The sequence below is a fragment of the Nilaparvata lugens genome, chromosome 6 (assembly GCF_014356525.2).
Source record: "Nilaparvata lugens isolate BPH chromosome 6, ASM1435652v1, whole genome shotgun sequence".
Classification (NCBI taxonomy): Eukaryota; Metazoa; Arthropoda; class Insecta; order Hemiptera; family Delphacidae; genus Nilaparvata; species Nilaparvata lugens.
This window is the reverse complement of record NC_052509.1, coordinates 26076487-26099540: the sequence shown is the minus strand read 5'-3', so window position 1 is coordinate 26099540 and position 23054 is coordinate 26076487.

The window sequence follows — 23054 nt, the reverse complement described above, 5'->3', positions numbered from 1 at the left end:
CCACACTGAGCTCGCTTTGTCCGCCGTACTACCTCTCAGCGAACTTTTGTTGAATCGCCTAGCAGGCGGTCGTAGGTGGTAGTGCGCCGTACTACCGCCGCGGTAGCGAACTCGGTGTGGCGCGCTCAACCTGAATACATGGCTAGCGATTTTTAAAACTTTGCTACCGCCGCGGTAGCGAGCTTGGTGTGGCGTGCCCTTTACTCCCTGAGTTGTGGACATGTAACTTGATCCAAATTTTTGGGAAACTCCAAGTGATAAACACATCTCTTTGATAAGTTCGGCTTTGAAATTTGTACCATTGTCGGTATGAATAGTTCTGGGTAGACCATACAAGGAGGCGAAATTCAAAATGAAAGTTGCTGTATGTTTAGCGTCTATCGCAGTAGTTGGTTCGCAATATGCAAACCGTGTTGTGCGGTCTAGTGCCACAAAAATATATTTATATCTGCCACCCGATAGCGATAAGGGCCCTACCGCATCAATACAGACGGTGCTTAGGGGTTGATCCGTGATTGCTATTGGGCGCAGTAGCCCTACTGGCTTTTCTCTGCTCGTTTTGGAGATTTGACAAGTTGGGCAAGATTTAACATAGTCTATTACATCTTGGCGCATGGATGGCCAGTAGTACTTGTATTTTATTTTCGACAAGGTTTTATCAATCCCAAGGTGAGCACCATAATTTATATCATCATGATATTGCTTTAGTATTTGATGAATAGCACTACGTGGTACTGCCAAGAGGTATTGCAGCCCTGTTTTAGTTTGCTCTTTATAAAAGAGAATATCATCGCGTAGGGTATAGTTGCGTGATTTTCGCGCAATTATTTTATCTGCTTTATCTAGATCAAATTGAGCATTGTAAATCTTACTCAGGAAAGGATCCTGTTTTTGCAGTAATCCTATATTAACAGTCAAAATATTGTTTATATTTTGCCATTCTTTTTCAATTGTTTTTTCTATTGGCGCTCTGGAGAGGGCATCAACTAATTGTAACGATTTTCCAGGCTTATATACAATTTCAAAGTCGTATTGTACCAATTTCGCAGCTAACTTAGCTAAGCGTGAATTTGGTTCTCGTATGCTTTTGTAATATTGAAGACTTGCGTGATCAGTTATTACTTGAAAATGTTTGTTAATGATAAGCGATCGAAAATGATTTACACTGTAAGTTACGGCAAGCATTTCCAAGTGAGTAGCGGGCCAGTTTTGTTCATTGTTAGTAAGTCTGCGAGATACGTAAACTACTGGTTTTATTACATCATCCGTATCTTTCTGTGCTAAGCAGGCAGCGATCCCTATGGAACATGCATCCATAATAACATACGTATCTTTGTTATCACAGAAGTGGGATAGTATTGGCTGTGTCCTTAAACAATTTTTCAAGTCGTCAAACGCTTTTTGGTGGCTCTCGTGCCATTCGAATTTGGCGTCTTTATGAGTCAATTGTGTAAGAGGGTATGCTCTTTTGGAGAGACAGGGAATGAATTTCCTATAAAACGATGTAGCTCCAAGAAATCTTTTAACTTCAGTTACATTGGTAGGTTTGGGCATATTTTTTATAGCCTCTACATTTTCCGGAAGTGGCGAAATTCCCTGGTCTGATACCATGTGCCCAAGAATTTTCAATGATTTATAGCAAATTTTGGATTTTCGGGGTTTAATTTCAGATTTGCTACTCTCAGTCTTCTAAACACTTCTTCCAGATGTTTCTTGTGGTCATCAAGTGTGGAAGACATGATATAGATATCGTCAATGTAAATAAGAACGGATTTGTACAAGATGTCTGAGAATAAGTGTGTCATTCCTCTCATGAATGAGTTTGGGGATAAATTCAACCCCATAGGAGCGCATTTGAAACTAAAAAGTCCTAGAGGTGTATTAAAGGCTGTGAGGTGTTTCGACTTTTCAGCTATTCTCATGGAATAAAAGGCTGAAGTTAAATCCAGGGTTGAGAGGAATTTTGCAGAACTTAAGGCTTCCAATATTGTAGAAGGATTTGGAAGAGGATATCTATCTTTTAGAATCTTATTGTTGAGTTGTTTATAATTTACTACAAGACAAGGCTTGTTATTCTTGTTATGCACTATAAATGCGGGTGAGGCATAATTTGATTTGGTTTCTTCGATTACGTTTGCTTTTAGAAGTCAGTAGATATAAAAGGGGGAGTCTGGGACACAAGTGTCCCAGACTCCCCCTTTACCTCATGGTCATCCAGGTCAACCACCCTAGCCTCAAGGTCATCCAGGTCAACCACCCCCAACCTCAAGGTCATCCAGGTCAACCACCCTAACCTCAAGGTCATCCAGGTCAACCACCCTAACCTCAAGGTCATCCAGGTCAACCACCCTAACCTCAAGGTCATCCATGTCAACCACCCCCAACCTCAAGGTCATCCAGGTCAACCACTCCAACCTCAAGGTCATCCAGGTCAACCACCCTAACCTCAAGGTCATTCAGGTCAACCACCCTAACCTCAAGGTCATCCAGGTCAACCACCCTAACCTCAAGGTCATCCAAAAAAAAAAAAAATTATACCATACAGACATGATGGTCCATATGACAGGAGGAGTGAGGGTCATTGAGAATGTTCATATGTCATGTCTGAACATGGAGTGGGAGTCGTTGAAAATATCTATCTTCAATACCATTTTGATCTTTAGAGCAGCATGGCCATGTTGATCTAGAGTCTCCCATGGACATCTTGATCTAGTAGGTCTTCCATGGACATATTCATCTGGTGTGATCTCATTACTAAACGAAAATCACCCATGTACTGGTGGCATGACTGCACAAGACACAATGTCCATTTTTTCCCCCTTTTATCCCTCTTTTCCCATTTATTTAGTTTGTGAGTAAAGCTGTTTATGGTTTCCTGTTCTAGAAATTGCTCCACTTCTTGACCGCATATCCTTTCCATCTAATAAAAATGAAAGCAGGATATAATGTGGTGTAAATCATTTCCCGCGAACTCTATTCTTAGTCCAGATGTGAATTTGTTCTATTATGAAGTGTTTATTCCTTTCACTCTTATCAAAATTGAAACAGGATATGCAATGCAAATTATCTACGTCAATTTCCCGGGAACTCAATACTTCTATTTTTTTTTCTATTTATTTCTGATTTCATGTGTTTTTAATTTTTTTTTTTAATTAATTTTTTTTTTTAATTATTTTTTTTTTTTTTAATTTTTTTTTGGATGACTTCGAGGTTAGGGTGGTTGACCTGGATGACCTTGAGATTAGGGTGGTTGACCTGGATGACCTTGAGGTTAGGTTGGTTGACCTGGATGACCTTGAGGTTAGGGTGGTTGACCTGGATGACCTTGAGGTTGGGGGTGGTTGACCTGGATGACCTTGAGGTTAGGGTGGTTGACCTGGATGACCTTGAGGTTAGGGTGGTTGACCTGTATGACCTTGAGGTTGGGGGTGGTTGACCTGGATGACCTTGAGGTTAGGGTGGTTGACCTGGATGACCTTGAGGTAAAGGGGGAGTCTGGGACACTTGTGTCCCAGACTCCCCCTTTTATATCTACTGAAGTCCTTTAAGGATTTCATCCATTTCTTCTCTTTCTTTAGTAGCTAGTTGATATGGAGGCGAAAAGATAGGAGTATCATCTGTGAGGTTGATTGTTACTGGTTCAAGAGTTGACACCGGAATATCATACTTATGTTTCGAAAATACATCTGTGTATTTCGTAATTATTTTTTCAAAATCTATATAATCTGTTCCCTTCAAGTTGGGATTTACATCAATCTTTTGAGTATCATGAATTATAATATCTATATTTTCTTTTCTTTGTTTTGTTCTTGAATGTTATATACTGATTCAACGAGAGGATCCTGTGTTATTGTATTCTCTGTAATACTTTTCTTAATATCTTTAATATTTGAGCTTTGAATACTTATGTATCCAATGCATGCTCTGATTTTTAAAGAAACCATTCTTTGTGAAAAATTGTAGGCAATGAATTTCATTTCTGTTTCCGTGACTTCCTGAATCGCGAAATTGACTTTTTCTCTATTAAGATACATCTCATTTGGTGTGAAATGCAAGCTCACATTTTTTTGTACATTCCAGATGTTTCTCACTGAAAATTCAGTAGAGTCATGAGATTTTAAAATTACATCCGTCGGTAACCGAATAGATTGAGATTCATTGTAATCTGTATTGGGTACAACAGATTCATTAACAATAGGCGAAAATTGCGCTGTATAAGCTGTCTCGCTGAGAGTGCCGAGTGATTGCCCACTGGGAAAAATCAAAGTTTTACCTGATGTGTTGAAAACATCAATTTGATAATTTTGCTTCGCGATTGTTCTTACTTGGAAACAAACGTCGCTATCTTTGCACAAGGTTTTATGCTGAGGATTGAAAATCCTAAATTCATTGTCTGTTGGAAAATTAGACAAAAGCAAGGGAATAGGATATGATTCGGCAGGCTGTATTCTAATATCTTTTTCCGTGTAAACTGAATACGCGACAGAAACTGGACTTTCTGAATGGGAATGAGATACTGTCTCTTCACTCGTTCTCATGGGAATCGTTAGATCTTTGTTCAAAATAATTTTCTTACAAGAGAAATCAATGAGAACATTATTTTCTTCCAAAAATCGATTTCCTAAGATTATGTCTGTCGATAATTCTTGTACTATGAAGCATAATTGAGAAAAGAGTTTTTCTTGAATTGAGAATTTAACTTCTGCAATTCCAAGAAATGGAATCTCTTTTTGATTTGCAGCGTACAAAATCATGTCAGGTTTTTCTATTATATCATTTTCTTGTACCAAGTGCTTTCTGGCTAATGATATATTTGATCCAGTGTCAAAAAGTATGATAATGTTTCGATTATCTGACATGGCTTTAATGTGGACAGCCGAATCTATTTGATTGCATGCTTCGGTGATTTTGGAGCTGGAAGGATGTTCGTTTGACAAATATGATTAAGGGTCTTGTATTAGATGTATCAGATTTTCTATTTTGTGAATTATATCCGGTTTCTTTTCCATTGTGTTTAACGGTTTGTTATCGAGTGCATATTTATATATCATATTGAGTTGGAAATCTTTGAGGCTCGCTATTTCGTCATCTTGTGAGAAAGCTTCTAGAGTTCTGTACTTCAAGTAATAGAAGAAGAAGAAGAAGAAGAAAAAAAAATGCTTTATTGAACAGTATTTTCATACAATGCAATGAAATTTGTAACACACATTTACGGCTTGATACTTTTTGATCGTCAGCCGGAAAGTCGGTAAAATGTTGAAACTAGTGACAATAACAATGAAAATAAATCAATATCAAGCAATAGAGATGACTATAACTTGTAATAATCGAAAACACAACAAAAATCTGAGAAAAAAAAAGCATAAAATACCTCGAGAAATAAAACAATAAGAAAAATAATAAATTTCAAATAATGCTAGCACTGAACTTATTCTAACAAATAAAATCTAACTTTTTCTTTATTTTGTTAAACTAAATTCAACAGTTTGTTTGCTCTCAAATAAAACCTCTGGGAGGTAGAGGACTCATGAATTTGACCTATTGTAGATAAATATTTTTCCCCAGAGCATGACAAAAATACCCTACCATTTGAAATCCTGGACTAGTTTTCGCCTATATCTCCAAGCGTCCCTACAATAAGAAGCTAATCTCTTCCAATCTAGGCCATTCATATAAGACATAAATACTTCTCTAGAGAGTACCGCCGCCCCTAACCATTTAATTCTCCATTCCTTCAAACATGGGCATCGCCCAACAAAGTGGAAAACGTTCTCAATTTCTTTTAAATTACACATTGAACAAGTATAGTTCCTATCTGACACCCATGGCTTATAGTTCAAATCGATCAGCTCGCCTCTCGCTTTAAACACCCATCTCATCACCCACAAATCACAATTATTCCTCTTTATGTAATTGTTCTCACCCAGTTGTAGGTTCAATGATCTATACAATGAATGGAAATGGCCTGCTTGTGCGTCCTGTAAGAATTTATCCCTGTGAATTATGCCCAAGCCTGAGAGAATTTTCTTAAATTTATTACTCCAATTAATATTGTCATTATAACTTATCCCTATATCATTACACAATTTTCTCCAATCTTTAAACCAGAAGACTCTCTTTTTTATTACTTCTTCCACTAGAAATCTTGGAAGTCGACCTTCTTTCATTTCCATAACTTTTGTAATATAGTTGTAATGCAACCTGAGACAGTACTCAAAAAGAGGTGACAGTTCTGTCTCAATAAACAACATGTAGTTTGGGGTGTTTATAGGAAGCGAGAACACTTTCTTAATGAAAAATCTCTGAAATTTTTCTACAGTATCATACTGTCTATAGCCCCATACTTGAGCTCCGTAACACAGAACTGCCCTTGCGCAAGCTTTGAACCATTTACATTTAGCTGTGAAATCTATATTATCACTATTTAAAAGACCTCTCCAAGCAAATTCACCGCAAGTTTAGCCTTATCTGATTTTTCTTTCAAATGAGCTTCAAAATTCAATGTTGGTGTAAGAACTACCCCCAAATATTTGTATCTATTTACACATTCAATCTGCTCATTTTTAAATGTCCATTTCTCACACCCAGCTAGTTTTCCTCCATTCCTAAAGACCATTATTTTCGACTTATCTAGATTTACTTTTAAATTCCACATTTCACAGTACCTTTCTAAATTATTTATCATGTACTGAAGCCCTACTGGAGAGTCAGAAATCAAAGCTATGTCATCAGCGTACAATAAGACCCGAATCCTCTTACCATTTATCAATAGTCCTCCACCCAGTTCATCATTTAAATCATTTAAAAACAAAGAAAATAGCAAGGGACTCATTAAGCAGCCCTGTCTCAATCCTGATTTAGTTTGAAAAAGTTGTGAGAGACCACCCTCTCCAGACCGTTGAGTGCACCATACTCTAGCAGAAGTATCCTCATTTAACGCTCTCAAAATAGCCAACATTTTTGTTGAGAGGCCCATATTACTAAGCTTATATAATAGAGATTTTCTGTCTATTGAGTCAAATGCGGCTGAATAATCCACGAAAAAACAGTATAATTTACCTCTTTTTTTAGCTAACTGAAGACTAGCGATAGATGTTAAGGAAAATATATTATCAATAGTAGAGTATCCCCTACGAAATCCCGCCTGAAACTCGTTTAGTACGTTTAGTCCGTTGAGTCGGAGCTTGACTGCGGTGCCGAACGGTCGTATCTTATCGTGCTCTCTGTTCAAACGCGAAATAGTCGAAAGTTTCTGTGCTAGTCTTTTCGCTCATGAATAATTCGGAATTTTCAAATAAAAAACGACCTAGAGGATCACCTGGTGAAAAAAGTGATTTGAAAAAATTTAATAGTGAAAAAATGTCTGGGAAAGTGGGTGATATGTCGTTAGAACAATTAATGCTTTCGTTTAGTGAGATTCTAGATTCAAAGTTAAGTAATGTGGCTACAAAAAAAGATATCGAATCACTTTCGGACAAAGTTAGTGCATTAGAGATAGAGAATGCATGCCTCAGGGACAAAGTTGATTTGTTGGAGAAACTGAGTGAAAAACGTGATCTCAAACTTATTGACTTGGAAAGTCGCTCTCGCAGAAATAATCTAATTTTCAAGGGAATAGAAAATTTAGGTGGTGAAGACTGTATTGCTAAAGTGAAAAAACTGTGCTCTGATATTTTAGGAATACATGGGGAAATTTTGGTGAATCGTGCTCATTTTTTTGGTAAAGGAAATAAAACCGTAATAGCGCACATTCCGAGGGATGAAGATATTAATAAAATCTTTGGTAATGTGAAAAAACTGAAAAATACAAACATTGTCATTCATCGAGACTATGCTCGTGAGGTGAGATTCAAACGGGGGAAACTTCTGGCTTTGAAAAAAGAACTGTCAAAAATGGTGCCGGACATTGATGTACACCTCGGTTTCGACTTCCTAAAAATCGAGGGGACTCACTTCCACTGGTCGACGGATAACAAGTTGATGGCGGGGGCGGAGGATGGCGTCGAAAAACTCAAATCAATGCTACATGTGGATATGAGTCGCTTTCTAGCGGGTCTAGCGGAGCAGCCAGCCAACTAGGAAACTCCCACTGCGCGTCTGCTGTTCGAGGAGCCGAATGTGCAGTCTGTAGTTGTGAGAGAAAGAGATGAACACCTTAAGTTGTTATATTACAATGTGTGTGGTTGAAAGACAAGGTGAGAAATTTTAATTTTGTAAATTTTTTAAAAGATTATGATATCATTTCTATTTCTGAAACACACATAGTGCAAGAAGATGTAGAGTGGATAGGTGATTATTTCATTGATTTTGAACTGGTCTGGTGTTATGCAAAGAAAAACTCTCACTTTGGTCGTGCTAGTGGGGGTTTGCTATTAGGTATTAATAAAAATTCAGCATTTAAAGAAAAACTTTGTTTTAGAAATATTGATAATGTGAGTGTAATTGTTGTAAAATTGTATAATTCCGTTTGCTTGAATGTATTGCCAGTGTACATTAACTGTAATAATTGGGAGAGAGAATTTTATGAAATGAATAATTTACTGTTGCAAAACGCAGATGAGGGATTCTTGGTTTTGGAGGATAAGAACGTGAGAATAGGTACAGAGCAGAGATTATCGAGTAAGATGAGCCAATATGTGTCGGATAGATTGTTAATAATAGAAATTCCAAAGATAAAACAGTCAATAATAAAGGCCGGCGTTACTTGGAAATGTGTTCAGAATTAGGATTTATTATACTAAATGGTAGAATGAATAGCGATCTAGAAGGGGAGATGACTTTTGTGGGAGCAATGGGTGACTCTGTGAACGATATAGCAGCAATTAGTATGGAGTATTTCAATTACGCATTGGATTTCAAAGTCGTCTCCCAGTCATTTTCTGATCACTTTCCAATCGAAGTTATATTAGACGTAGGTAAGAAGCCAGGTGATAATTATCAATGTTTACCTCTATTGCCAAAACTGTCTTGGAATAAGTCTATTTCTGAAAAATATAAAGATAAGATAACAGTACGAGTAAATAATGATTTATTGTTGAATGAAAATGTTGAGAAGGCATGTCAAGATTTGTCAGAGTGTATTCGAAGTGTAGCTAAATCTCTTGGATCCGTTCGAAGCTTAGATAGGTACAGACAAAAACAAGCATGGTTCGATAATGAGTGTTGGAAAGCCCGAAATAAGGTCTTATCTTTTCTAAATCTGTACCGCCGTATCAGTAATGATCACACCCGGCTATTATACTTAGTTGAAAGAAATGATTACAAAAAAATGTGTAACGAGAAGAGGAAGAGTTATCAAAAGGCTCTCCTGAATAATATTTCCTCGGCCCAAAACCCAAAAGATTTTTGGCATGCTCTAAATAAATTTAAAATTAGATCAAAAATTGTAAATAATTCAATAAATCCACGTGAATGGGTAGAGTATTTCCGTCGACTATTAAATCCTGAAATGTTAGCATTGCCTTGTTTATATGCGGAACCCTATAAAAAAAATCCATAAGTGGCGCAATGTTACATTTTTACTTATCCATTGTGGTAGTGATTCATCATCAGAGTCAAGTAAATCATGTGTGATTTGGTCATTGAATACCTGAATTTGAGTTGCTATAGGGAAAGCATAGTTGTTCATTATGTAGTCAATAATGTGTGACAAATTCAATTTATTCATATCTTCCATGCGTAGGGGTTGTTGTAGTATTTGGGATTTAATTTTAGTTGGGTCTGTGTTGCATACCTGTTTTCACTATCACCTTATTAATTTATTTGTGTAATGCAGAAATAAGCTTGGCATAACCTCCACCATTTGTAACATTAAATTGATTGAACTGTGATATCCATCATTGTAATAAATGATTGGTGACCTGTTTGGTAAGAGTAATAAAAGGGGGCGATCCACCAGTTTCCATACGGGAACACTGTAATATTGTTGTTGCGTAGCATTTGATGGTACAGCTAAAGCAGTTGGTTTTTTTTATATTATCAACTAGATGTTCTTTGGAATTTGAAAGGAAAACATTTATATTAGGAGTCAGATTTATTTTATTGAAATGAAGAGATTAATGTGAGATTTAAATGTGAATTTCAACATATTTTGGTTTTATAAAATTAGTTATGCTACAACTATTGTAATACAGAACAATTAAGGAAGGTTATGAAATTTTGAGCATTAATCAATTTTAAAAATTCAAAATAAACTTTGTTGCCAATGATTTTTCAAAACGTTAGACATAATTGTGTTGGACAGATTATTTTGTTTCTTATTTAAACAAGTTATATGAAAGTTTTAGAAACATGATTCAAGGCATAATTAATTTGGAATTTCTAAAAATTAAAAAAACAATATGGAAGAATAAATTGAAAATGTGGAACGATACCATTATACTGTTGATGTCCATCCTAACTTGCCATGGTCTGAATGGAGAACCAGGGGATGTCCATCCACGGGTCAGCTCGGTCTGTCTCAGGAGGTAGGCGATGAAAAAAAAGTGTGTGAAATTTTACAGAAAGAAAAGTGGAAACCTTTTTCCACTAGCTGGCTGGAGGGGAGACTAGAATGCTAGCCCCACTTCTACCTCTCCTCAGCGTTTTTAGTCTGTCAGCCAAAACTGTCTGATCAGCTTTTAGTTTTTGAAGTTGGAAAAAATTATTTCTCTCTTAAAGAAGGAACTGATGTTTGGGGGTATGTCAAACCCTTGTGGTTCATGACAGTATGCTCAACACCTTCAAACAAACATTTTTTGTACAACTTGAATTGTAATTGGTTTCTTTGAGCACTCTTTGGAACACCCTTGGCCACCTTCTTTTCTTCACAGTTAGAGAATATAAATGAGTACATTTTTGCTTGTAATCCTATAAATTCAGTTATAATTCTGCCACCATTCTCATCTTTAAATTTACCAATTACTTTTTTATTCTCCTCATTATAACATGGGTGATTTTTAGGTAAGTTTGATGTGTCAAATAAATGTTTATATTTTCTAATATCTTCATAAATATCTTCAGTCTGTATCACATACATAAAACTATCAGTATCAGACATCAAAACTTCACATTTGTCTTTGAATATATTCTTGATTTGATTGTAATGGAAATTGTACATAACATTTTTGCTGTGTTCCAATATTACAGCACCAACAAAAATTGGTTTGTTCAATACAACTTTAATTTTATTCAAGCACACACCAGTAACATTCTCATTATATGGAAACCAATTTTTTACTCTTGGCTTGGAGATGATTCTGTCTAGTTTCTCTTCATCTATTACAATTTCAAAGTCTGTATGGCTTTTAACATTCATGAGAGTGCGGCCATAACAACTATTATTAATCAACTTGTAAAGGGTTTGATCAAATTCATTATCTGCTACTGTCCTTAATTGTTTATTCATATCAATGAAAGGTTTCATCCATCTACTTTGTTCGAATTTTATACCTCTGTGTACTTTTTTCAACACCATACCCAATTCTAAGTAGAGTTTTAGATGATCAGAATATATTACATATTTTTCTTTGTTTGTGAATGTTGTTATTAGTTTCTCATATCTACCAGTAGATGGTGTTTCTTTCAAGGATGCTAGAGGGAAACAATTGTGTGTGCTTTGAAGGTGAGAGGGGTATTCCAGGTCCACTTCCAACATGTACCCTAAACTTGAATCAGTTATTTTTTGAGGATCAAATTCTTCTATTTCTCTTTCACTCATCCATTCAAATTTTGAATGTGGAAGATTTCCAGACATACCCACAGCATACAAATTATTACAATCCCAATAGATTATGTATGTTTCTGGCTCATTTATGTTGAAATTACTCATATATCTATTGTTTGCTTTTGCATAACTCTTAGGAATGACACTTATCCCCCCTCTTATTCCTTTTCCAAAGAATAGGTGCATATCAATATCAGTCAAGAGCTCGAGCTCTACTCCTGTAATTTTCAACATAGCAAACCAAGAATAATGTGGAAGAGAGAAGAAGTGAGCTGGGTCTAGATTATAGGTACGCATGAAACTTGTTCGAAAATTCTGAAAAATGTCTGCTAATAGGAGAATGTCTGTTTTTAAGTAAAGGTCATGGTATTCAGCAAGATTTTTTATGTTGAAATGCTTCCAAATGTTCTGTGCATGCTGATATTCTGTTTCAGTGATTTGACTGTTGGTTAGTCTACTGTAGAATTTATCAATAGTAGGTAATTTCATTTCTTGGAATCGCTCAAAACTATTCATATATTTGTATGGGTGAAATTGTTTTGTTTTCAATAGGTCTGCTTTATTTGAGGAGAAATGTTTTGATAGAAGATCAAATTTTGAATTGATCTCAGCCAATTTCTCAAGAGATGAATTCAAGAAATTGAGAGAATCAATGAATCTTAGTGTATCATTCAATGTTATAGAGATAATTTTCTCACTAGTCTTGGCAATACAGCTTATTTTTTTCTTATAATTAGTCAATGCTTGTATTATAAAATGTGAATCATATCCTGAAAAATTATGAAACACTACTGGTATCTTTTCAACTTTTTCTGCATTTAAATTACAATTGTTGTGGGCTGCACCCAGGTACATCCCATTTGAATGTGAGTGGTGCCTAACCCTATCAAAGAGTAAACGTTTATTACATAAGCAACACAATGTTTCCTCTAAGAATTTTCCATTCTCTTCAGAATTAATGGTCATGGGGATATTTTGTTTTAATTTATCTTTCAGAATAATACCATATTCATCTAATTCACCTATAAATTTCTCAATTAAGGTTTCAGATTCTGTAAGGGAATTTGCTCTTACAATTTTAGGACCACAGTGAATATTTCCACTTTCATTTACAATAACATATCCATATCCACAAGGAATGTGTTCTCCATTGATGATTAGACACTCAAGGTCTGCATAAATGATATAGGGAACTCTAAGTGTATAGGAGAAATTTTTGAATGTTAAAATTTCATGTCCTTTTTGTGGCATTTCTACTCTCTGAGTTTTCCCCAGAGAGCATGATTCAATATGATTGTTCAATTTTTGTAGGGCATTTTTTCTAGTAAATCGATGAAAACAGTGTGGACATATTTCTACTTTATGTCCATGTTTTGTGTAATTGGACAATAATCGTGATAGATTTTTTACAAGTGTATAATGTTTTTTATCTTCACTTGATAATAATAATAATAGTGTAATCTATTGTGCTGCCGATCTTTATTTTTTGATATAAGTAATGGATAGAAGGTATGATTTTCATGAGCAATAACATTTATACATATGGTTGAGTTTTGTTTTTCGAATTTTGAAATATCTTCCAGACTAAGTGGGAAATTTAGATCATTGGTATTGATTGAATTCAATAATTTTTTCAAGTCTCCAACTCTATTAATCCTCTTATTATGGAAGAAAGCTAAGACAGACCAAATAAATGAAAGACTATCATCACTTTCCACATTCACTATAGCTTTCTTATCTGTTATGAACTTTGGTATAGGAATGAATGATGGTTCACTTGAATTTAAGGAACAAAGTCTAAACAAATTCCTCACCAGAGTATAGTGTTTCTTACCATTTGATTCTAAAAGTAAAAGCATAATTTTATGCTCTCTCTGTTGATTTTCTGATGTAAGTAATGGATAGACAATTTCATTTTCATATCCAACAACATTTATAGATATAGTTGGGTTTTGTTTTACGAATTTTGAAATATCTTCCAAAATAAGTGGGAAATTTAGATCATTGATATTAATTAGATTTAATAATTTTTTCAAGTCGCTAACTCTATTATGTGTTCTATTATTATGAAAATAAGCTAGAACAGACCAGACAAAACATAAATCATCTTCATTCCTGATATTTAAAATGACTCTTTTAACTGCTATTCTTTTGGGTGTCAAGACATATGAACCTGTTCCATGTATGGGTGAATATTTCATTATATTCAAATCAAATCTTTGAAACTCATCAATTACCCACCCACTACCATTTTGAATGAATTTATCAAACCTTTCATTTATTATATTTTCAGCCTCCTCCCATTGCTTATGAAATTCATTGACATTATTATGAATATTGATAATTGATCTTGATTTTCCATGAAATGTAGGTGTGATTTCCAATTGATCAACATCAGTTACAATTTTTCTTAATTTCACATGTTAACTAACAAACCATTTAACATTTCCATTAAATTTTTTCGATTTTGAAAGCATTATTTCCAGAATAGTTGGTCTAAATTGTTCAAATAGTATCTTAATATCAGTAGTCAAGAATTCTGTCCATTTATATAAGATAACATTACCATTAATACTCGTCACCATTTTTTTATATAGAGAGGAAAGCAATCTGGCTTGTGGCTTGTGGTCCATTGTAAATCTGGTACTGAAATGAGAATAAAGTTGTTATACATCTATTTATATAGGTTAAATTGCAATCTAAAACAATGTTTGAGGAATATAACAAATTGAACTTATTCCTGATTGATTTACTCTCAAACCTACAAAATAATCTCCTAATTGTTTTTGAACCTATTTCATTGTGAGATAAAAAAAACACATGAAAAAAGTTAGATTTGCTCCTGAAAATAGATTGGTTTCAATGAATATTTTACACACCTATAACTATGCAATGAAACAATCCAGGGATGGGACAATCTGGCAACAATCTTGCATGGATCGATTACGTTTTCAAGATAGAATTGATAGAATTGGTAGAATTGTAGAAAGTATACTAACAGGAAGCCATCAAACAAAAATGTATAATCAATTAAAAAATAATGTCAACAAGAAAGAAACTTGCACATGAACTGCATGGTAGAGTCAGACGTAATTTCCTAACATGTCGCACTGAGATAAAAGGTCTAACAGATTTATATCAAGCTGATATTGTTGACATGTCCAACTACAGCACATTTAATAAAAACCTTAGGTACCTACATACTAACTGTAATCAACTGTTTCAGTAAATTTGCATTTGCAATACCAATGAAAACTAAAACTGGAAATGAGGCGGCAGCAGCATTGAAGCCAATACTTGAGAAGCACAAAATAGTTAATTTCCAAACTGATGCAGGTAAAGAATTCTACAACGCAGCTGTTCAGAATCTATTCAAAACTCATAAAATCAATCATTACAGTACATATAGTGATAAAAAAGCAGCAATTTGTGAGCGCTTCAATCGAACTCTCTAAGAGAATATGTTCCGTGAATTCACAATACAGGATAATCATAAATGGCTGGAACTACTACCTAAACTAATAACTAATTACAATAACAGTGTCCACAGAACAATTCGAATGAAACCTGTTGAGGTGAATAGGAAAAATGAGAAATATGTGCTGATGAATATAGAGAAAGCTAGCATGCATAAAACATTCAAACAGATGAAACCAAAGTATAAGATTGGCGATAAAGTACGAATTAGTCGCTACAAAAGAATATTTGATAAATGCTATCTAGCAAACTGGACAAATGAAATATTCACTGTACACAATATACTCCCTACCATTCCTTTCACGTATCATCTGAGAGACATTAGTCTAGTAATGAAATCATTAAAGGTACATTCAATGAATATGAAATGCAAAAAACAAAATATCCTGATGTCTATCTAATTGAGAAAGTACTGAAGAAGAAAGATGGTAAGATGTATGTTAAATGGCTTGGTTTTGATTCAAAATATAATTCATGGGTTGAAGGTGATGATATGATGTAATATAATAAAAAATATGTTCAAATTCAAACAGCATAAATCAAAACTACCATTAATAAACTTCGACAAGTATTTAAATGATAACAGGAAACTTAAGATTTCAAAAAGACACAGTGAACTCTTACCAAACTCTATAAGATGTATTGTGTGTGGCCCAAGTATTTCTGGGGAAACAAATACAGTTTTCAATTTATTATTTGCAGAGAATGGGATTAAATTCTTACACTTGAATATATTCACTAAATCACATCAGCAAGATAAGTACCAACTCTTGAAAAAGATTATGCAACATATACCTGAAATTAAATTTAACTTGTACAAAGATAATGATGAAATTCAACAACCAAATGATATGCCTCAAAATTCAGTTATGATATTCGATGATATTTGTATGGAGAATCAACAAAATATTCGTAACTATTTTAGTATGGGAAGACACAATAAAATTGATTGTTTTTACATTTGTCAAACTTACTCTAGTATTCCCAAACAATTGATTAGGGATAATTGTAATCTAGTTGTTGCTTTCAAGCAGGATAATCGTAACCTACAACATATATATCATGATCATGTATACCCTGATATGAGTAAGGGTGAATTCAGTGCATTATGTGCTCAAGCATGGAGAAATAATAATAATGAATTTCTAGTTATAATTAAAGAGTGTGACACACACAATGGTCGGTACAGACTTGGTTTTGATAGATTTGTTATAATATAAAAATGCATAAAAAAGATTTGGAAGAGTGGAGTGTGCTACAAAAAAAATTAAAAAACTATGTGACTCAATTCGTAGAAAACATCTTGAATTATCACATAATGTAGTAAGTGAAGAAGAACACTTTCAAAAACAATTCAAACCAATTACAGAATCATTGAAGCAATTACAACATCAACCCATTGAAAGAAAAATTAAAATAGAAAAGAAGGAACAACAAGAGCAAGAAGGAGGGGAAAAACAAGAACAAGAAGAAAAAGAACAACAAGAAGAAGAAAGCAGAAGAAGGATTTATAACTACCAGTGCTGATGATGATAAAAGTAGAATTAGAGGAATATTCAATTCAACAATTCAAAGATTAACATCGAATGCCCGTAGAGCTAGAATTTCTAGTTACATAGATAATTTCATGCGAGCAACAAAAAGAGGAAATCTGTATGGAGTTCACTATAATCCTGATATTAATGAGTGGCAAATTGGTAATAAAGTTGTAAAATTTTATGATAAAGAAATCCTCATTGATAACAGCAAATCATTCATGCTTACACATGGGTTATTGGAATTATTATTCAAAGCAGTACCTGATAAACATATTTACAAGAGAACTGATTTGCAAACCTATAAAAATATACTTCAAATAACATCAGTTCATCTTGATAGTTTGGGTCGAGTTAAGAGAAATACCAGTTACAAATATGTTAATATATTAAGAAATTATTCCCACCTAAAAAAGGAGTTACTCGAGGTAGAGGTGCTGGTGATAGTAGTTTAGAACAAGAAGATATGCAAATTGTAGTACAGTAGAAGCTCTCTTAACCGACCTCGGATCAATCGCCTGTCGGATTAACCGACCGTTTCCAGGAATATACAAACTTCCGCTGCTGCTGCGATAACGATCCAAAAATAACTTTCATGTTTCAACAGGTAGAACATATGATTCCATAGCAAGTCAAAATTCAGTCAGTTGCTCTCAATATCATGTGCGGGCAGTTTCTAGTGTGCTAACTGTGTTTGCAAACTTTGATATTTAACAGTTTTTGATACCATAATTGTTTTTTCAATTGTTTATGTAATTGACTTTGTTAGTGTAAAGAACAGTAGTGTAAAATGAGTGGTGTTGAACGTAAGAGACTGGTTGTGATGATGGAACAAAAACTAAAAGCAATAGAACGGCTTGATAAAGGGGAATCTGTTAAAAGCATTAGCAATGAACTCGGTGTCGGTGTTACAACGGTCAAGGACTGGAAGCGTAATAAAAAATCCATTCAGGACTACTGCACCCAAATTGAATCCGAGAAAATCTTAACCTCTCGTTGCACTTTAAAGAAACCTACAAATGAGATTGTTGACGATGCATTATGGCTGTGGTTTACTCAAGAGCGGCGGAAAGGTACACCGATTAGTGGGCAATTTTGAAGGAAAAGGCGATGGCGTTACACGCTAAAATTGAAAACTGTGGGACTTTCACGGCAAGTGACGGTTGGCTAGCACAATGGAAGAAACGTCATGGTATCCATTTTCTGAGTATATGCGGTGAAAAACTGTCAGCCGACCCAGGTGCATCTGCAGGAACAGTTTTTAAAAGCTTTTTTTAACGAGTTTGAATGATTTTAACACCTATTACGACTATTTACAATATTACTTGGTTTAACTGACCTTTTTCATTATCTGACCACAGTCCGGTCCCGTAGGGGTCGGTTAAGAGAGCTTCTACTGTACCAAGAAAAAAAATGAAAAAGCAATATGTTTATTGGGATAACCCAAACGAGTTATGTGAAAGATTGAATCTATTGGTAAATTCAAAAATAGCTGGGCACACTGGACATGATGCAGAGATTATGAGTATCATAGAAGATTTGCGTGAAATTGGAATAATATTATTGGTGGTAATTTAGTATTATAGAAAAATATACTCTAGTATAATGTCTATTGATACATTTGGTCGATATTTACATAATAATAAGAAGAATAATAATATTAATATTGAAATTAGAAATTTGATTCAGAATTTTATAAGGATTATACAATTCATCCCATTAGTTGCTCATAATATCCCAGAAATTGATCTTAATGATAATGAACAATTCAAAGCAATGTCAGATCCACAATTATTATCAAAGTATGAAAAGTATGCTGCTGAAACAGCACAACCCTGGTTCTTTAGAGCATGGTTTGATGAAAAATTCATATACAAACATGAAGTATAACAAAAAAAACATGAGTATTGATAAATTTGGATGTCATTTGAGTAGAAAACAAGAGAAATCAAGAGGCTGAAGAATTAATTAATATATTACAGAATATCGTTAGTTTAGCAAAAAAATTCGGTTCTTATTATCTACCAAAGAATGTTGATCTTAATAATAAGAAACAATGGATGTATTTAACTGATCCAAACTTACTTCATGATTTCCCTCCCACTTCAAAAAATAAATTCAAATTTTGGTATGAGTATAATGTTGAATCCACCTGATAAGAGAATTTTTTAACACCTATGTAATGTCCAACATTCTTTCTAAAATAAATTATAGACTGGAACTGAAAAATGCTCAGATTTGTAATTCAATCAAGAATACAATTTATTTGTTGAAATTCATTTTCAAATTAATAAAAAACCTGTAAAAAGGTACTGAGCTTAATTTAGAAAATTATAAAACAATAATCTTTCCTGCTTAAATCTAAGGTTATAAAGATCTTTCCTACCAAGAAAATCAAGTTCAGTTTGGATTTTGATGAGTAGGCCTAGTTTTGTTCAACAAAATTCAAAAGTTGTTTCAAAGAGTCAAAAAACTATTCATACTGTGGGGACTTGAACCTGGGGCCCCATATGTATCAGACTGTGGAAACTTGCTTGGTAATAAACGATCTCATTAGTTTGCTATCACTAAATCCATCAATTTAAATCTTTTTATTTATTAATTAGATTGAACTTACAATAGAAATATTATTTAATAACAAGCAATTAGTTGAGCCAAGAATAAAGTTTTTAAAATTATGAAAACAATATCAAATTCACAATGCATTTTAGGAGATTCATTTAAAATATCTACATTACTCAAAAGTAGCTCTTGGTAATCTACCACATAATAATAATAAATTATTACTGATTAGTGAAGTTGTGAATAATATCATTACAGTATCTATTCTTGTGATAACAAACTTATGAGTTCGTTTTGATCGATTAATTTCAAATCTTGTTTAGTGGCTTAGTTGATAGCATTGCGGCTTACCAATCTGGAGTCTCAGATTAGAATCCCAGTGATTAGAGAACTTTTTTGTAACTTGATAAATCAATATTACCTGAAGGTCATTCATACTTACATTGAACTAGGTCACCTCACAATGAAGAATTGTTGTAGCATTCAGTCTAGTGTAGAATATATGTATATCTCAAATCTTGTGATATGAGATGTTATCTCCACCACTACCCCACCCTGACTGAAATTTCTGTTGGAATGAGCCCGGTATTTATAGTAGTTTTATTAGCATCAAAATCCAGTTCCCACGGTTTTTTGTATTCCGTCTTCCAAACATGTTTGAACAGGTCTAATAATTAAATAATAATAATAAGAAAAATAATTATTTAATAATTGAATAATTATAATAGATGAATAATATTGAATAATAATTTAATTTATTTTTATAATAATTTATTTTATTTTTTATTATTTAATATTATTCATCTATTATAATTATTCAATTATCAAATAATTATTTTTTATTTGAAATTATTTAATAATAAATTAAATTATTATTTAATAATTATTTTTGTTTGAAATTATTTAATAATAATTTAATTATTATTCAATTATTTATTAATTATTTTGTATTATTATTTAATAATTATTTTTGTTTGAAATTATTTAATAATAATTTAATTATTATTCAATTATTTATTAATTATTTTGTATTATTATTTAATAATTATTTTTGTTTGAAATTATTTAATAATAAATTAAATTATTATTTAATAATTATTTTTGTTTGAAATTATTTAATAATAATTTAATTATTATTCAATTATTTATTAATTATTTTGTATTATTATTTAATAATTAGACATATTCAAACATGTTTGGAAGACGGTATACAAAAAACCATGGGAACTGGATTTTGATGCTGATAAAATTACTATAAATACCGCTCATTCCAACAGAGAATTCAGTGGGGGCGGGGTGGTGGTTGAGATAACATCTCTTGACTGGAGAATATCCAGTAGTTGATAATTCTCCCACTACCCTTGCACTAGGTAGACTCAATTTATTAGTTTTAGATTGGTTTCACATTAGATTAGATTTGATTGCAATAGATGGATTTAATACCTCTTGACTGGAGAATATCCAGTAGGTATGAGATCTCTCATTGCATTGGGAAGAGTGTGAACTTCTCTTGCTGGAGAATATCCAGCAGTCGTTACTCTCTCCCTTAGTTTTACTTGCAGTAGATATTTTATCCAAGTGCGGATCATCATTGACCTTGACCTTGAATTTGACCTTCAATTTGACTTGAATTTGACTTTTGGTTGTATACCTAGTGGGAAATAATAATGGTATCAGGCCACACCTCTTAGGAAGGGGGAAATTTAATTAGGCCACACCTTTTAGGGATGTGGGGAGGGAATTGAATTGGGCCACGCCCCCCTAATAAAAATATTTTCCTCAGTGTTTAATAGAAATTCTTGCTGTAAACATCTCCTCCCTGGCCTATAAATACAGAGCTCATTCCAACAGAGAATTCAGTTGGGGTGGGGTGGTGGTTGAGATAACATCTCTCAACCTTGACCTTGACCTGACCTTGAATTTGACCTTGACCTTGAATTTGACCTTTAATTCTACCTTGACCTTGAATTCGACCTCGACCTTGAATTCGACCTTGACCTTGAATTTGACCTTGACCTTGAATTTGACCTTAAATTTGACCTCAATCCTGGTCTGTATAACGTTATCAAATTATTTCCACAGACCTGTTCAAACATGTCTGTTATCAATTCTCTCAATTTTCACAGACCTGTTCAAACATGTCTGTTATCAATTCTCACAGACCTGTTCAATCATGTATGTTATCAATTCTCACAGACCTGTTCAAACATGTCTGTTATCAGTTCTCTAGATTTTCACAGACCTGTTCAAACATGTTTGTGGAACTGGATAAAATTACTATAAATACTGTGCTCATTCCAACAGAGAATTCCGTGGTTGGGGGCAATGGTTGAGATAGCATCTCTCAACCTTGACCTGACCTTGACCTTGAATTCGACCTTGACCTTGAATTCGACCTCAAATTTTACCTTGACCTTGAATTCGACCTTGACCTTGAATTCGACCTTGACCTTGGTGTTAAATTGATGCTCAATTGGCACAAATCCCCTACTGCCGACTAAACCATTTGAAAACCTTCAAGTTGATACATATACCTTCATATAAATGAAAATCTTACCTATAGTCAATTGCTTTTCAAAGAAACTAACAACATTCCCCCTAGAAACTCTCAACTCACATGAAATAAATAAGAACTTCATTCAATATCTCTCCTTTTTCCCATGCCCCTCCAAGGTTCAATCAGACAATGGATGAGAATTTGATAACCACAGTTTCAAACAGCTTCTTCATCTTCATGATATTAAACTCCATCTTACAACACCCGGTCACCCAGACTCTCAAGGTCTATGTAAAAACTCAGTCATACAGACTTTGGTCTTTGCATTCTGGCATCAAGCTCCTTTAGTTCGTAAGTTGTCCACTCTGACGCTAGTTGTTTATTAGTGCTAGTTGTCGTTCACACACTTTGTCTACTTCTAATTTTTTATATTTTAATATGGTATTTTCTGATGTATTTTATTCATTTCATTGTTCTAGTGATTTATATTGCAGTTTTCGTCATATTCTGCAATTATTCAAGCCATTTTGCATTGGTTCTGTGTCATTTTTATTTTCAATACCTCAATCGGCCTTTGGTGGGTAGATCGATAGATACTTCCATTCCTGTCGCTTCACAAGAAAGTTGCCTGTTCAAGGTTTCTCTTCTCATTTCTTCAAATATGTAGCAATTTTATCTTTTCACCTGAAATTAGTGTTCTCCAAGTTCTCCTATTTATCATGTGCAAATAAGTTTCTCTGTGGGATTTTTTCTCTCCAAAATATCTTCGTCGTTCCTAAAGCTAACCTATTAGTGCTGCATCACCTCGTGTTTAACTTTAAAAATGCAGAATTAATTTTCCACAAACTTTATCTTCAAAGTTCAAATGTTTCCTGCCATCATAAATTATTATGAACACTAAAAAATTGTATTTGTGAGTATTTTAATGTAAGTTCAATTTTTTCTCTCTTGGCACTTTGTCTGATTGGTTCGGTTACGAGTTACAGTGACTTGTAGGCCACAATACTTCTCTGTGTATCAGGACACTGTGTCTGCCACATTCAGCATCAGGATTGAAGATCCACCACTCTACTATTTCAAAGATTCTAGTATCAATAGTATTCATATCTTTTGGATGAGACATTATAATTATTTCTACTCTTATTCTTATTATATACAATAAATCCTAATCTTTGTAATAGTTTAACGTTTTTGGGTGTGAGTTTATGTTGATTTATCATTGTATTATTATTATTTCCACTACTTGAGAATATCAACATTATTTTTATATAGTTGGTGA